Genomic DNA, 17,484 nt, shown 5'->3' on the forward strand with positions numbered 1-17,484 from the left:
ATCTGGATGATAAGAAGATTGGAGAATCAGCTTGACACTTAAATATTCTTGTTATGAGGGAGATTTGTAGAAAATAACAAGTTTTTTAAGTGGTTTTTTATTGGATTTTTGGAAATTTAAAGGCCCAATGGTATTATCGTAATTATTGAGCAGTGACATTTTTGCAATTATCTCTTCTTCTTAAAAAATAAGGCAGTTTTTTTGTGTAACTTTTTTCTGGGAGAGCAGGCAGCCGCAAGGGAGAATAGAGCCGCCTGGGGGTTTCGTTTGGTGAGCCGCAGCCGCTGAAGTCCACGAGCCTCCTAAAGAAAACGTCTGCCGCTGTCCGTGGGTGACGGGGTCTGACGTGGGCGAGCGTCCGCAGCGGTGGCGAGGTCGACGGCAAGATTGATTTGCGTGAAGGAGCAGCGACCGGTCGAGCTTGGTCTGAGCAGTGGCGTGGACTTGAATCCGGTAGTTCAACAGTTCGCCGTGGAGGCTGAGTCTGGTAGCGGTTGTTGGCAGTGAGAGAGAGGCGCGGGTCTGCGCGTGGTTCGCCGGTCAGAGGCGGGTAGCACACTGTTTTGGGCTATTTTTGCAGCGGGTTGTTCTCAGTTTTTAGAGGCGACGTTGTATATGGATCTCTCTCGGTATCAGTAGTATTGAAATTACAGATTTGTGAATTTGTTGATTATCTGTAATTTGTAAAATTCGTTTATTGCTCATTAATAAATTAATTCAAGCTGGTTCTCAAAGTGGATGTAGACCAATCTGGTCGAACCACTATATATTTTGGTGTTCTTTACTGCTTTCGTTTTATTTCTGCTGATTGTTTGCGTGCTGATTGTTTCGTTTTATTTTGATAAACGATCGAGTAGCAATTGTAAGTAATTATTTAGTCCTATTTGACGCTTATTGTTTAATAAAGAACTCAGTCTTCGTTTAACTATTGTGCCCGCCGATTATGTATTCAAAGTATTAATAAGAATTAGTTTCCTAACAAAATGTAACTTAATCTATGAAAATCTTTAAAAATAGGTTCATGGATACGTTATGTCAATTTAATACCCTAGCTATGAGGCACTATAATTTGCAGATATTCTAGTCTATGACTCTTCGTAAAAAAAAAACAAAAAAATATATATATATATATACTGTTGCATGTGACAACCAAATTATGTAATTTAGGTATGGAAAAAAAGTTATGATGAGATCCATTAAAAAAAATAAAAATAAAAACCCACGTGTTCATCTAATGATTTTTATTGGTAGTTTCCATGAGAAAACTATTGAAGATCATGTGTTAACACACAAGTCAAATCGCATATAATTTAATGACAATGTACACTAAAAGAAACAGAAATTAAAAAAAATAGAAATCAACATAATTCCCTCATCTTCAATTTCCTTTTGAATCCAAAGAAAGTTAATCTTGGTATTAAAGTTTTAAAATTTCGATATAAAAAAGAAAATGTATTCGTTGAGATCTTAAAATTAAAAATATAGGAGAAAAATAGTAAAAATGTCTAGTTATTAAATAACATGTAAATTTTAAAATTTATATCAACGTCTAATAATGAGACAATTTAATTGTAATAGCCTCGTTGAATAATTTTTTTTAAAGAAAAAACTACTCATTGCTTTACAACAATCATACCACATGCACTACCACATCAATATATTTTAATAGTTGCTTCCATTATGTACATTATAATCAATTAAAAAAAGTGTTATTACCATTTTTTTAATATATATGTACACACACGTGCAATTATTCCCATTATTGGTAGGTTTTTTAATCATACTTTTTATTGACGTCATCTTTACACTTCATTTCTTAGAATTTAGATAAGATAGGAATGATTATCTGAAGAGTAAAAACTTAAAATAACATTCTTTTTAAAAATAAACTTTGATTGAGTTTTAATTGATCAATGATAAAGTTAAGTAACTAATCTTCTTTGGTTAATTTTAAATTCATATTTCTCCACTGATGTGGTATGGAATCTACCACATTTTGATGCCTAAATTGGTAAAGAAAATATATAGTTCAACTAAACACAAAAGTAATCTCGGAACTCTCCTTTGAGATTACTTACTCAACCATTAGGGTTGTCAAACGAGACTATTTATAATACTCTTCCTTTGACATATGTCTATGATTATGTGTAACTTCAGTGATGTTAAAGTTATGGTGTTAGAGGTTGTAGGGGCCCAGACTGGGCATGACTGCTTATTTTTGGATTGGTATTAATGTTCACCTGTTCAATTGGTTGGCCAGAAACCCAAAGCTCACTACAAGAAATATTGTTTTTAGCAACGAAAATAAAACGTTGCTAAAGCTATAAAATCGTTGCTAAAAACATTCAGCGATGAAAAAACAAACGTCGGTAAAACCCTATCGATGAATATTTATTACGACGAATTTTAATAAACGTCGAACATGTGACGAATTTAACAAACATCACAAATTGCAAAAAACAAATTTTCGTTGCAAGCATTTTTGCGACTAAAAATCAATTTTGTGATAACATTTCTTGCTACGAAAATTTATTTAAGCACAAAATTTTATTTTGTTAAAAATTATTATTTACATCTTCGATAAAGACCTTTTTTTGCTGCAAGATTTCTTGTGTTTCTCTTACATTTTGTATTGAAATCCCAACCCATTCTAATAAATAGTGTACACAATAATCAAATAAAATAAGATAACACCGATATATTAATAAAAAGAAAATTAACGTATACAAATGTAGTAGTTGTTTGTATAAAGTTTCAAAACTACAAATAACACACTCAAGCTATAATGTTGACAAAAAGAAAAACAAATTCCCAAATGTTTTATATGCGAGTGAAATGTCAATGATCCTTCATCTTTGTATCATCAATAATGATCTGTTAATACCTGCATATAAGCAACAACTATCAGAACATTAACAATTTTTCTCATATTCCAAACATAGGAAAAGTCCTAACAACTCGAAGTTAAAAAATCACCCCCTTTTCAAACATAAGTTATATATCAAAGTCACAAATAGAATAACAATGACAAAACGATTAACTCCCTCCTCAACCACATCCAAGATTTAATCATATTTTCTTTTTATTAAAAATAATCCTTACTATTTTTCCACTAGGGGGAAAGATCGATACTTAAAAGGTAAATTTTAGTGTCCATAGGGAAAGTGAGCTTATCTCATTAATAACTAACAAAACATTCCTCTCTAGAGATTGAAGGTTCGATTTCCCACTCCAAAATTGTTGTACTAAGAAAATGCTCAATATAAGGAAAATAAGAAAATAGGCTCCAAATCAAACGGCAGAATAAAATTCACACATTTGAACTTGATATGACAATTTAATTCACACAAACAACACTTAAAATCATATAAATTAAATAAGCTCCAAATCAAAATTTAGTCACACATAACCTTGAAGTCACACTTTGAATCCACAATAGACCAGACTCACAATTTATAAAACTTTAAGCTTTAAAATAAATTTTAATCACACAGACCTCGTTAGGTAATCATTTATAGTAACTTTTCCATAGTATGTATCCGTTTCCCTACTCAACCATATGAACTATAACCAACCAATGTTCTTTCTCAAACCGATCCATTCAAAAAAACAAAAGAAATAATTGAAAATTAGCTCAAACAAGATCATAAACCTCACATTTCTTGACATGATTGACTAATAGAGCATAAGCCTTGAAATTGATTGTTAAAAAATATATCATTCCAAAACATCCAACCAAAAAAGGTCAAGAAAACCATTATTCTCATTTTCTCCTTAAGAGGCAAAATTAGAAGCCAAAACACGTTCAGAACTTAAGGAATTAAAGAAGCAAAGACAAAAAATACCAAAAATTGGAAGAAGCCCGGAAGAATAGAAAGGGTTGGAAGCAAAATCCTCTTCCCCTCCAGCAACAACAAGGGAAAAAAGTGAAAATTAGCCGACAAACTCCAGCAAGAAGGAGAAGAATGCTCCCGCTTCATGTCTCAAATTTTGCTACAAATTGAATTTTCGTCGTGTAAATTGCAACGAATTTTAGTTTCTTCACAAGACGTATGACTAAAGTATTTTCGTCGCTAAAAATTGTTTCTTGTAGCGGCTCTAACTTTTTCTTTTGGGACACACACTTCCCTATGTCGCCTCGCTGTTTTCCTTGAGCTTGAATTCGCTCTTGGGTTTTGGGTGTTGTTTAGACAATCCTTAATAATATTTATTTTTTAATAGTATTTAGTTTATCATTTTATTGTTGTATGGTAGTAAAGTTTCTCACTAAAAAATGATACGTAAAATGAGACATAGTTTTCTCGTTCTTTTTCTTCTAAGTATATGATCTCAAATTTCTTATTCTCAAACACTTTATCATCATTCAAACTTTGAAATGAAGGGTCTAAAATTATTGTCCTTTTCTCATGGATCATGAATCCTTCTCCCTTGTGCAAAACATGCATATATAAACCCACATAGAGCCCTACAGAAAAATGGCACTTTGGTTGGGAAGAAAGGGTACAAGACAACTCATAAAATTATAAAAGCCCTTTATTCATTCTAGGCCAAACTCTTGAACATAAAGTAACAATGAAACATAATGATGTGAAAGACAATTGCTTTAGAAAGTTGGTTTCATTGTCCTTTCACTTTCCCTTGTCAATGGTTTAGAATTTTAATCACCATTTAAAAATTCATATCAATCTCATATAGTTCATTTTAACTTTGTTTGAACCAACATAAATAGATATAATTTAATTGATTAAGACATATATTTTCAATCAAAAGATCTCGAAACATTATGAGTTCAAGCGGGATATAGACATATATATATTGTCTATCACGGACTATCACAGATAGAATGTATTATTTTACTATTATTCATAAATATTTTAGTTCATTTTCTTATATTTGAAAATAATCCTAAAAAATATTATCTAAAGAAAAAAAACTCTTTATTTTTCATGCCTCATCTTGTACTTTTATAAACAAATCAACTTCGTTCTAGGAATTAAGTGATTAATAAAATTAAATTAAATCTAAAGTTGAAACATAATTGACAAAAAAGATGTTATATATAATACAAAAATATGGAGTATGTTGTTTCCTTCTTGTTAGGGGTGATTTTGAACCGAACGGTATAATTGACATTTAAAAATGACAAAATCAAGAAAAAATGTGATATAGGGCGAAAATGTCAACAAAGTACCGAAATGGACCTAGAAAAAGGGAGCTGGCTTGGGCCTCGACCCCCTTGCCAAATGTCTAATAGGAGAAGTCTTACACATTTCTTGGCTCAAAGTAGCTAGGCTCAAGATATAGTCTAAGGAAGATACTCAGTCTCGGCCAAGGTCGAGGCCAACCCTTGTCAAATGCTTAACGAGACATATTTTACGCTTGCCCGACCCAAAATAACATTTTTATGCCCAAGATATAGCCTAAAGAAGTGCTCAGCCTAGGCCAAGATCGAGACCAACCAGCCAAACAAGAAACCAAACACACTCCTTGGCCAAGTCAGTTATCTAATTATCTTAAAGCGACTTGAAAACCCTAGAGAATAGCCTATGTCAACTTTCGCCATAAATACATCATTATAACTCATATGAGGTAATTTTGAGTCTTACTCTCAAACTCTCTAGCTTCCACACTCTTTCATTATTTGTATTAAGCATCAGAGTGTATGACAAACACCACGTCGGTGTGTAGGTTTTCTCTTTTACAGGTCGCATTCTTCTCCTCTTCAAACAAATTCATTGTTGGTCTGACATGAAGGTTAGATAATATATTTCTAATGTTACAAAATAGATCAACCATTTTGGAATATATTTTTTGTGTTATAAACTTTCAAAGTATTATATTTTGTGTCAGTTGAACTATGTTCATTTCGACAATGTCATGAGTTGACATATAAATAAAATATTTACAGAACATCACTAGCGTAGACCTAATATTATCCTATTATTGTATCAGCCTCCATATGGAAACTATTTATTTTTTTAGCACTTTATCATCATATACCATTTTTATAGATTAAATAATCGATTTTTCTATCCCACCTATTATTGAGTCGTAGTGCAAATCAAGTGCAAAATTTACAGAGCCATTGAGAAAAATACACTAAGGGTGGGATGAGATGTGAGAGGTGTACAATCTCATATCCTAAGTCAAAATTGTCAGTATAAACCACTTTCTCTTGTAAATGGTTTACAATATATCCAATCATCCATCTCCATCTCATACCTGTTTTCAAAACAATATTTTACTTTTTAAAAAATATATATATTTCTTTAATTAAGAATCATGATAAAAAGAATATAAAAGAAAAGAAAACTTGTATATTATGGTAACAAGTTAAATGATTTTAAGAAATATTCATTTCTGAAATGATAATGGAAAAAAGGTAAGGCTTTTTTAAGAATAACTTTCAGAGAGTTTTTTCTCTTAAAAAAAAAAAAAAAAACTTGTTTTCCCTCCCTCGTCTTGTGATTGATTCTGATGCTAAGGAGGAGATAAATTTGATCAATAATTGCTTGTTGGACTTCACTTCGGACTTTTATTGAGGTGAAGAATATAGTTGATGAGATTAACATTTTAGTAAGAGGTGTATGAAAATGTCGTCTTAAATCTCTCTCTATCTTCGTGTTCAGAATCAGACAGCTCAATGTGTTACTTGTTTTGCTGCCAACTTCTTGAGTTCAGAAGACTTTGGGAGATACTGGGTCTTTGATATTCTTAATTGGATTGGTGATGTAATTAAATGCTAATGTGACTCTCTTGTTGCTCTCTTAGTTTCTCTTAGTTTTTATGTTATTGTATTCTAGCTAAAAAAAAAAAAAAAATTCTTGTTATTTATGTTTTTATTATTATTATTTCTATGAATATATCAATTTAGAGTGTGTTTGATTTAACTTTTCAAGAGTTTAATTTTGAAAATAAATTGTTTTAGAAAAAGTTAAAGTGTTTGTTATCACTCAAAATAGTTTTAGAAACATTTTCAAAACACATTTGAAACAAGTTTTATCAAAATAATTTAAATAAAAAATATTTTTTTAAAATAAACATTTTTTTTCTAGTCATTCTGAACAAGTCCATACATTTTTATGTTAATTATAAGGTTGTTTTCCAATATAAAAAAAATGAACCAAAATATTTAGAAATATAACAAAATGTCATTGTCTATCTATGATAGAACCTAATAAATACCAATGGACTATTACATTTATCAGTAATAGATATTGATGGACACCACCTCGCTAAAGCATTATACCTATAATTGATAGACCGCAATATTTTGTTATCTTTATAAATATTTTTAGTAATTTTATCATTTTAAACAATTTTCTTTAATTACATATCGAGTTAAATCAACCAAAAAAAACTGCCAATAAGCATGTGTAGAACTGTTAGTTTTTATGTGGGATAAGATTTTGTAATTATCTATTAAAATTAAAAAAAGAAAAAAGAAAAAAGAAAAAAGAAAAAAGAGGGAAAGAAAGAAAGAAAGAAGCATGTGTGTAGAATTTTTTTTTCTTTTTCTGGGCACATGTGTTGAACTATTACATGATAGTAATTATGTAACTTATGCGTTAATCATTTTGTTTTTTAAAAAACTAAGTCTATAAACACTATTTTCACCTCCAAATTTATTTATTTGTTATCTAGTTTTTACTAATGGTTCAATAAATCAAGCCAAATTCTGAGAACTAAAAAAAGTTGTTTAAATTTTTTTTTTGTTTTAGAATTTAGCTAAGAATTCAATTATTATACTTAAGAAAAATACAAAATAATATAAGAAATATAGATGAAATAGACTTAATTTTTAAAAACAAAAAACGAAATGGATCTCAATGTTTTCTATTTCAAACCAAACACTATTCAATGGCAAAAAAATCCAACTCCAATCACAAAATAATAATAATTAGAATGAAAAAAATTAAGAAAGATTTATTATGTGACAAACTAAGATGGAATTTTATATATAAAATACACGAAAACAAATATAATTTAAGATGTACAGTTAAGTATTTTTCTTATGAAAATGATGATTAAAAAAAAAAAGAAGATAATTTTCATTTGATGACTTTTACTAGTATCTATTCATTAGTGACAATCGAGAGAGCTGAATTAAAGTTCAGTTTATGTTAAAAACAATTTAAGATATGAATTTGAATTTCTCCCTATCCTTATTTTTGTACATGTAAAATTAATTAATTAGACTCTCTCAAACTCTACACCAGTACCCATGCATGTCTTTCCTAAAAGTACAATATATATATACACACATTTTCTTTAAATTTAAAATTAGTTGGGTTGGCGCTCAGATCTCATTTGCGTTGGGCGTCAGTCCAACCTACTACTTTTCGATTTGATCTCGATTGCTCTCGAGCTAACCAATGTAAGAGATCCTCGCATCGGTGTGGTATCAAACCTGTTGTATTCTAATACTTAAGTTAGTAGAAACAATATTTGGTTCAGATAAGTATTATAGAAGTCAGAACTCTCCTATAAAAATTCTTACTATTCTCCGAGATGATCAAATGGGGTTATTTATAGGCCCTCCTTTTGACACTTGTCTTTGGTTACATGTAACGTCGGTAGTGTTAGGAATGTTTCCGACATTTGAGGTTGCAGAGTACCAATCTGGATTCAGTTTGGTTATCTTTCGATTGATATATGTTCATGCATGGTTGGTGGTCTAAATCTCGAGATATTGACATTTATCTCGAGATATTGACATTTTTCTTTTAGAACAAACGCTTCTTTATGCCTTCTTTCGATATCCTATTGGTTTGGACCCACCTAAGTCTTCCTTGAACAACACTCAACAGGTTATAAAACAAAAAGAATTTCATTGTTTTTGATAATGATTTTAACAAATAACAAATAGTACTGATTGATATGTGTTTCAAATGATGAAGGATTATTTTTTTTTCTGTATTTTACTCCATACAAAGTGTTGACACTGTTTCTTTACTTTATATATAAATTAAATTAATTAATGTTAGATATTGTATGATTCTTTTTTTCTATTTTGTCTCTTGCTTATTATAAATGAGCATATTTAATAATTTATCCAATTTTTACTTTTCTAAACATGATAAATATTCTTAATATTATATATATATATATATATATATATGAATATCTATACTATACGTTAGCGGTAGGGAGAAACCATCCGGACCTTTAATGTTAATATTGTTGTTTTCAAAACTTATTAGAGAAATATTGTTGTTTTGAAACTTATTAGAGAAATATTGTTGTTTTGGGATTTCGAGGCTAGAATTCGAGGGTTGAGATTCGACTAATGTAGAGGTCGAACGTTGAAAACTCGACAAACAGAGAAAAACATGGAAACAATACGTAAATTAGGGTTGTCGAGAGTTGAAGTTTCGACATACATAAGTCGAAGCTTCAACCCTTGACAAGGAAAAGGAAATCTCGCTAATTTTGTAATGAAGATCTTGCTCTAGAAGGGAATCTCGAAGTGAATCTCGCTAATTTTGTATATTAGGTTGTCGAAGGTTGAAGTTCTGGCATACATAAGTCGAAACTTTAACCCTTGACAAGGAAGATAATTGGGTGAAGCAGATTGTAAGAGAGAGCGAGATTGTAGGAGAGAGCGAGATGGAAAGCGAGATTGTAGGAGAGAGTGAGATTGAGAGAGCGAGATTGAAAGCGAGATTGTAGGAGAGAACGAGATTGTAGGAGAGAGTGAGATTGTGAGCGAAAGCAAGATTGAGTCTGCCACATGGATCAAATAGCCAACCAGTCAGCTGACGTGGTCTGCCACATGAAAATCGTCTTCACTTTATTTACTTTCCATAAGTCTGAAAAAGTGCATATATATCACCAAGTTGCCCCTGCTCCGATTTCCCTGCACGATTCCCTGCATGCATTGACGTTATCCAATTCCATGCATTCATTGACGCATTCATGCCCCTCTGCCATAGCCTTAATGCCTTTTCAACCACCCTAAACCCGTGGGTCGAGTGTTCAACACTCGACCTACATCCTTTTAAACCACCATCCTCTTCATTTTTCCTCAATCACTCCCTCGATAATTTTTGAAGACTCACTGCCCTTGATTTTGCTCACTCCTCTCCCCTTGATTTTCTCACTGTCCCTTCATAGCTCACTACCCCCTCACTGCCTTCGAAATAAGCCTTCGAAATCATCTTCCTCTCCTCCCATTTCCATTTCCATTTCTCTTCTTGTATTTCGTTTAATACAAATTATTCTCACACAACTATACTGGTTCGTTACTCTACTAATTTTTTATTTTTTAATAATAATTATAAATTTTATTTTTGTTCTTATATTATTATTTTTTTTTTTTTATAGATTCTAGGTTTTTTTTTTTTAATTATTTGTAATTGTTGTCAGATAACAAATAACAGGAAAAAAGGGCGAACATTGTCACTTTGAAGGAAAAAAGAGAACTACCGTCGAATCTGTGAGTTGAACTTATGATATTTGAAAAGTTTAGTTTATTCTTATGATATTTGATTTATTTAGTATTAACTTTGATGTTTATAGTGTTAAAATGTTTAGTTTATTATTATGTTTAAGAAGTTGATATTTATAGTTTAATACAAAATTATTGTGATAGTTAACAAGTTTAGTATAGTTTCAAAAGTTTAATATAGTTTAAAAATTTTAGTTTATTCATATGATATTTGATTTCTTTAGTATTAACTTTGATGTTTATAGTGTTAAAATGTTTAGTTTATTGTTATGTTTAAGAAGTTGATATTTATAGTTTAATACAAAATTATTGTGATAGTTAACAAGTTTAGTATAGTTTCAAAAGTTTAATATAGTTTGAAAATTTTAGTTTATTCATATGAAAATTATTGTTGTTATGTTTATTGTGATAAGTTGATATTTTCTAGTATTAACTTTGAAAATATAGTTTAAAATAGTTTGAAAAAGTTTAATTTAATTTAATTTTTTATTTTGTATTAAATTTGAAAAAATAGTTTTAAAAAGTTTACCTCATTTTAATTTGAAAAGTTTAATTTGTTGTTATTTTTAAAAATAGTTATAAAAAGTTTAATTTATTGCTATGTTTAAAAATAGTTATAAAAAGTTTAATTTATTGTTATGTTTAAAAAGTTGATGTTCATAAAACTTAAAAAGTTTATGTTTATAAACTAAAAAATTTAATATTTTTTAATATACTTCTTATAAAAAGTATAATACAAAAAATTGATGTTTGTCTTTTTTTTTTTTTAGAAAATGGCAGGAAAATGCTTGGGATTTTTGTTGTTTACAAATGGTAATATGATTGATGGTATTGATGGAGTTGAGTATGACCAACCACCAAGTGGGAGTTTTACCATAAATGTGAATAGTGGAATTGTATTTAAACAATTCATTCAAATGATTTGGATGTTACTTAGTGTAGATATGGGAGCAAATCAGATAGAAATAATATATAGACATCCTAATCTAGAACCAGATCAATAAGATATATGTCATTCCCTATTTCGAATGCACAAGCTATGAACTTGATGTTCTCAATGGCAATGCCAGTGCCAAATGTAGTGCATTTGTATGTAAATGTAATATGATAGGGGTGGATCCTGATACATCATTTAACCAGTTTGAAGATCCAACTCAATGTATCGATCCTGATCCAGAGTCATTTGCATCGCCATGTGATAATGAAGATATGGCGGCTAACAACCTATACAGAGACTTCAAAACAGAAACGGATGACGAATTTGAAGAGTTAGATTTCGATGGTCATGAACATGAGATGCTTTCAGATACATTCAATGATTTGGATATGAATGTATTGGATAGCATTCGGGAACATGACCCAATTGTAGCTCCTGTGGACGTTGACAATATACAATCGTATAAAGGAATGATTTGTCAAGACAAGGAAATGCTACAACACGCGGTCAAATATTTTGCTATAAAGTGTCACGCACCATACGAGGTTGTTGAATCTACACCGATGATTTGGACAATTCGGTGTAAGAAGTGGGAGGAAGGTTGCAAGTGGAGACTTCATGCAATAAAGAAAAAATCGCATGGCTTGTTCGAGATCACTAAGTATGATGAGCAGCATACATGTTTTTATTCAAAATTAAGTCAAAGTCACGTGCAATTGGATTCATTAATGATTACACTAGAGTTCTGTGACACCGTAAGAGAAAAACCATCTATCAGTGTGGCACAACTGCAGTCCGACATCAAATCAAAGTTTGGATATCATGTTTCTTACCATAGGGTATGGGAGGGAAAAAGAAAAGCGTTGGCTAAAGTGTTCGGTGATTGGGATGAGTCTTACAAATTGTTGCCTAGGTGGTTATATATGGTTAAGCAGACCAATCCCGGAACACGAGTAGAGTGGAGAGTTAAAGAAACGCTTATTGAAGGTCATGTTATCCTAACTTCTGTTTTTTTGGGCATTTGGTCCTTGTATAGAAGCTTTTAATAAATGTCAACCGATCATTCAGATAAATGGTACACACTTGTACGACAAATATAGAGGAAAACTGTTGATTGCTACATCAGTTGACTCGAACGACCATCTACTTCCACTTGCATTTGTCATTGTTGATGAAGAGTCCGCAGACTCATGGGGATGGTTCCTGAAACACCTGAGAGAAATTGTAACACACGAAGAGGTTTGTTTAATTTCAGATCGACATGCTGGTATAATTGCAGCAGTGAACAACCCAGTAAATGATTGGACAAGACCGAAATGTCACCATCGTTTCTGCTTACGACATATCGTGAGCAACTTCAATAAAAAGTATAAATTTAATTCATTGAAAAATTATGTTTATCGTGTCGGCTGTCAGTTTCAAATTCGAAAGTTCAACAAAGCAATTGAAGATATCAAAGGAATAAATCGGAGCTGTCTGAGTTTTTTTGACAACATTAGTTTAGAGCAATGGACTCAAGCACATGATGGAGGATTCAGATATAGGTGGATGACGACAAATCTATCAGAGTGCATAAATGGAGTCCTCAAAGGAGCTCGAATGTTGTCTATAAATGCTCTTGCTCAGATAACATTCTTCAAATGCGTGAACTATTTCGAGAAAAGAAGAGAAGAGCTAAGGGATGCATTGGAGCGTCAAGATAAATACACCCGGTAATATTATATATATATATATATATATATATATTATTAATAATTTATTTCAAACATATTTTATAATACTAAGTGGAGTAAAAATCCAGGTATGCACACGACAAAATAAATAAATGGGTTGCACGATCTAGTAAACATGAAGTACAATCATACGATCGGTATGAAGGTGTGTTTCATGTAAAGACCGGACGTCATAGTCTCAATGCCAAAGGAGAAAACGTTCAAATATTGAGGCTAAATAGGTCCGAGCGGTACTGTTCATGTAACAAGTGGCAAGCATTCGGCAATCCATGCTCGCATTTTATGGTCGTTTGCCCACATTTTAACATGAACTACGAAGATTTTATTAAGGACTACTAAAAATTGTCAACGTATGCTGAATGTTACTCTCCTCAATTTCAACCTGTACCGCATGAAGATTACTGGATCATGCACCCTAATATGTCCGTCTTACATCGTAATCCATTGTTGTTTAGAAAATCTGGTAGACCGAAAAGTTCACGTTATCACAACGAGATGGATTGGACAGAACCAGCCACTCGACAACGATGTGGATTTTGTAACCAGTTAGGACATAATCGAAGGAAGTGTCCTTCGTTACTAAGACGGGCTCCAGATAGTTAGGGATTGAAAAATAAATAATTTTGTTATTATATATTCATTTTAGTGTATATTCAATTTTTTAATTATAATTTATTGTATATTCAATTTTTTTATTATAATTTATTGTATATTCAATTTTTTTATAATAATCTATTGTATATTCAATTTTTTTTTATTGTAATCAATAAAGTTTTACATTATTCTTTACCCTCACACTTTTCTCTACTATTCAATTATAGTCAATTTTAATATATATTTTTTTTTCAGATCATGGCTTTAAACCCAGGACCTGTTGATCCCGATGTTTTGTACGACCAGTCCATTCATCGATCATATGTTGTATGGCGAGATCGTACTACTGGAGAAATATCTTGCAGACGTCGAGAGGCAGTTCTCCAGCGCACTATCCCGCTCCACCCTCGAATACTACCGCTACTGCGCACATCTGGATTCTATGGGGTTGCCAGATTAGGATTTATTCAGTTGGACTGGCATCTGATCACAGCCTTGGTCGAGAGATGGAGGCCCGAGACGCATACATTCCATATGTCTGTTGGAGAGTGCACTATCACTCTACAAGACATAGAAGTGTTGTTGGGGTTACCTGTTGACGGTGAGCCGGTCACCGGAGTGATGTACGATGACTGGTTAGAAGTTTGTCAACTGTACCTCGGTGCGACCCTACCTGCCGACAAGATTAAAGGATCGAGGTTAAGTTTAATATGGTTAGGAACACAATTTCGTGAGCTCACAGATGATGCAGACGAGGAAACCGTCATAAGATATGCGCGAGCATATATACTACAAATGATGGGTGGAAGTCTGTTTTCAGATAAATCAAGTCATTTTGTTCACTTGATGTTCCTGCCACTGTTAGCTAACCTCCATGATGCGGGGCGGTATTCGTGGGGTGGAGCATGCTTGGCATGGTTGTATAGACAACTATGCAAAGCAACAAGACCTGAGGTTCGAGAGATAGTTGGGCCTCTCATACTTTTGCAACTATGGGCTTGGGAGCGATTTCCAACAATGGCTCCACAGCTACATCATGTTAATGACGCTCAGTTAGTTGGACGAGCCTACGGTTCTCGGTATGTTGTTTTAATTCAATTTAATTTTTATATCACTGATCTAGTTAATTTAAATTCTAAATTATCAATTTAAAAATTTAGGTGGAGAGACAAATTTTGTGTGACTAGGACAGCCACACATGTAGTCAACCAGTATAGATACATGTTTGATCTGCTTCAACCTGAACAGGTACATTACACTAAACCTAATTGATTATTTTATTCACATTTTTATTGTATTTGTCTTTAATATTCTCTAATATAATATTTTGTGTTTCAGGTTATTTGGGAGCCGTACAAAATTATTGTGCATACTTTGCCTAATTTTTGTACGAATGGTCAAAACATATGGCGGACGATGAGTCCTCTCATATGTTTTCACATTGGTGAGTGGCATCTTCCTGACAGGGTGATGAGACAATTCGGTTTTCAGCAGGATGTCCCATCGCCTTGTAATACTGAACCCGTACTGCATGATATTGACCTAAGGACTGGAGATTGGTCCGAAAAAGTTGCACATTTGGTAGTGCGATGGCACTATCGTGCAAGGTTTATTGCAGTGGGGGTTTCTCTTGAACAGTTTGACACAGATGTCACTCCAGAATATATTCATTGGTATAATAATATCACAAGGCGCTACGTCACTCGTCCGGGAGCAGCTGTGGGTCATCTGGTAAATGAATGAATATTATCTAATTTTTTTAATTTAAATTTATTTTAAATATTGTCTAATTGTTTTATAATTCACAGAGATCGAACAACAGTAGACTCCGTGAGGTTGCGAATGATCCGAACCAGGTTCTTGCTATATGTAGTGACAACCAAAGCTATATGGAGGAAATTCATTATATGTACGATATACCTATTGTTCCTCCACCAGCTCCTAGACGTAGAGGACCTGTTCGAGAAGAGGATGAGTTTGATGAGGTTGCACATAATGTGGAAGAGTTGCCCCCTATGACGCAGACGCAGAGTCAAACTGATTATGTTAGTCCGATGATGATGATGCCAGCATTTGGTTCAGGACATTATGACTCAGAGACTGGTCCTTCGTCTTCATACGTGCATGGACATGGTCGGGGTCGTGGAGAGCATAATGAATATTTATATTATGAAGCGCCTGCAGAGGTACCAGAGCAATATCAAGAAGAACCCGAGCAACCTCAAGTTCGAAGTCGACGACGACAACCAGCTCGAAATCGACAACGTCCGCCTTGTAGTATATAAATGAGATATTTAATTTACATTTTTTTTTATTTTTATGAGTTATTATTTTTTTAACTTATTTTTTTTAGATTTTAAATAAAATAATAAATATTTTTAGAATTTTTTTTTATAAAATGGAAAATTAAAAAAAAAAAAGGATTAAAAAGCAGAAGGTGGAATGTGTAATAATTAAAAAAGAAAAAAAAAGAGATAAATTTGTACGGTATTATCGCTCTCTATCAAAATCTCGCTCTCGCTCTCGCTCACGCTCACGTGCTTGCTCAAAATATCGCTGTCTCTCATAATCTCGCTCTCGAATTTGATTGGGAAGTTCAGTGGCAAAAAGAAGGAGATTCATTAGCTCGTTATTTAGTCAGACTTGCTGAGATGACAGAATCTGTAAAAATTATTCAACAAGCTTTGGAAGGAATTCTAGGGGGACCTTATGAAAATTTAGAAATACGATCTTTTGATAGAGGAAGGTCTCTAGAATGATAATTAAAAAGACTCAATAATAATGTTAGGGAGGGCAAGGTCGAGGGTTCAAAGTTCGACATACAAATGAAAGGATAGTCGAGGGCTGATTGTGTCACTCACCACTTGCAAGCATGGCACCTACAACAGGCGGCATCTGAAAAGCTTCCAGCAGCAGGCGACATCTGAAAAGTTCCCAGAGGTCAGGCAGCCAACCAGGATATGGAATTTAATGCTGACCAGGGCATGGACTTAAATGCAGCTCATCCTCCAAGTGGACGAAACAAATGCCTATAAATACTTGAAGACCCTCCGAAATTAAAAGTTCAGACAATTAGATACTTCATACTCTTTGTAAACTTGTAGACTTAATTTTAGTTGTAGAAGTTGTGCCACGGTGCAAGCCGATCGAATGAGCTGAGAACTACCACCACCACTGACTAGGGAGTGGAGAAAGTCATTCTTGAGATAGATACTTTGTCCACTACTCTTAAAAGTGATTGTACACAAAAAAAATTGAGCCAAAGAGCTACAAGAGATTGTATTCTTTGGCTTGACGTAGTTTTCCTTTGAATATCATTTCCATTTCATCTTGATTGAATATAGTTCTTTGTAAAGACTCATTTGATCCTTTATAAAATTCATATATTTGATCATCAATTTTGCTATTGTTTATCCTCTGTTTATGTTGAATGCATTAATACTTCATGCATAATTCTGTCCTAACGCCTAAATCAACTTGACAACTTGGTGAAAGAATAGCTAAGTTGCATTAAGTAGATAGCCTAGTAGAGATAGACTTACTGGTGTTTCTTGCATTCTAAAGTTAGACACATACATCCTAGAGATAGACTTGTATGTCATTTGCATTGAAAAATGTTAAATGAAGTCTAATGCATGAACAGAAAGATAAGTAAACCATCCCATTCCATCCACATCATTTAAGTTGTGTGCAATTATCTTTAACCGGCGTGTCCACTTACTAAAATTCCATCCTCTCATGAACCATTATTTCCCACTTAACTCTTTTGA

General features: G+C 32.6%; 1 long non-coding RNA gene across 1 annotated transcript; it reads right to left on the minus strand.

Annotated features, from left to right (window-relative positions):
- Positions 1-2,678: 2,678 nt before the first annotated feature.
- LOC150036730 (uncharacterized) lies at positions 2,679-4,160 on the minus strand. The gene is made up of 2 exons (XR_016528961.1): positions 3,846-4,160; positions 2,679-2,884 (listed from the first exon to the last, which is right to left on the minus strand). It is a non-coding gene; the product is annotated as an uncharacterized LOC150036730 (long non-coding RNA).
- Positions 4,161-17,484: the final 13,324 nt, after the last annotated feature.

The sequence above is a fragment of the Benincasa hispida genome, chromosome 4 (assembly GCF_027475165.1).
Source record: "Benincasa hispida cultivar pf3 chromosome 4, pf3_genome.v1.1, whole genome shotgun sequence".
Taxonomy (NCBI): domain Eukaryota; kingdom Viridiplantae; phylum Streptophyta; class Magnoliopsida; order Cucurbitales; family Cucurbitaceae; genus Benincasa; species Benincasa hispida.